Raw genomic sequence first — 788 nt, 5'->3', positions numbered from 1 at the left:
AGACATTTCTCCAAAGAAGACATACAGATGGCCAATAAGCACATGAAAAGCTGCTCAACATCACTAATTATTAGAGAAATGCGAATCAAAACTACAATGAGGTATCACCTCACATCAGTTATAATGGACATCATCAGAAAATCTACAAACATATGCTGGAGAGGATGTGGAGAAAAGGGAACCCTCTTGCACTGTTGGTGGGAATGTAAATTGATACAGTCACTATGGAGAACAGTATGGAGCTTCCTTAAAAAACTAAAAATAGAATTACCATATGATCCAGCAATCCCACTACTGGGCATATACCCAGAGAAAACCATAATCCAAAAAGACATATGCACCCCAATGTTCATTGTAGCACTATTTACAATAGCCATGTCATGGAAGCAACCTAAATGCCCATCGACAGACAAATGGATAAAGAAGTTGTGGTACATATATACAATGGAATATTACTCAGGTATAAAAAGGAACGAAATCGAGTCATTTGTTGAGACGTAGATGGATCTCGAGGCTGTCAAAAAGAGTGAAGTAAGTCAGAAAGAGAAAAACAAATATCGTATATTAACGCATGTATGTGGAACCTAGAAAAATGGTACAGATGAACCAGTTTGCAGGGCAGAAGTTGAAACACAGATGTAAAGAACAGACGTGTAGACACCAAGGGAGGAAAACCACGGTGGGGTGGGGATGGTGGTGTGCTGAATTGGGCAATTGGGATTGACATGTATACACTGATGTGTATAAAATTGATGACTAATAAGAACCTGCTGTATAAAGCAAACAAA

Source organism: Physeter macrocephalus, chromosome 21, assembly GCF_002837175.3.
Source record: "Physeter macrocephalus isolate SW-GA chromosome 21, ASM283717v5, whole genome shotgun sequence".
In the NCBI taxonomy this organism is placed as follows: domain Eukaryota; kingdom Metazoa; phylum Chordata; class Mammalia; order Artiodactyla; family Physeteridae; genus Physeter; species Physeter macrocephalus.
The sequence above is the reverse complement of the archived record's forward strand: the minus strand, read 5'-3'. Positions refer to the sequence as shown.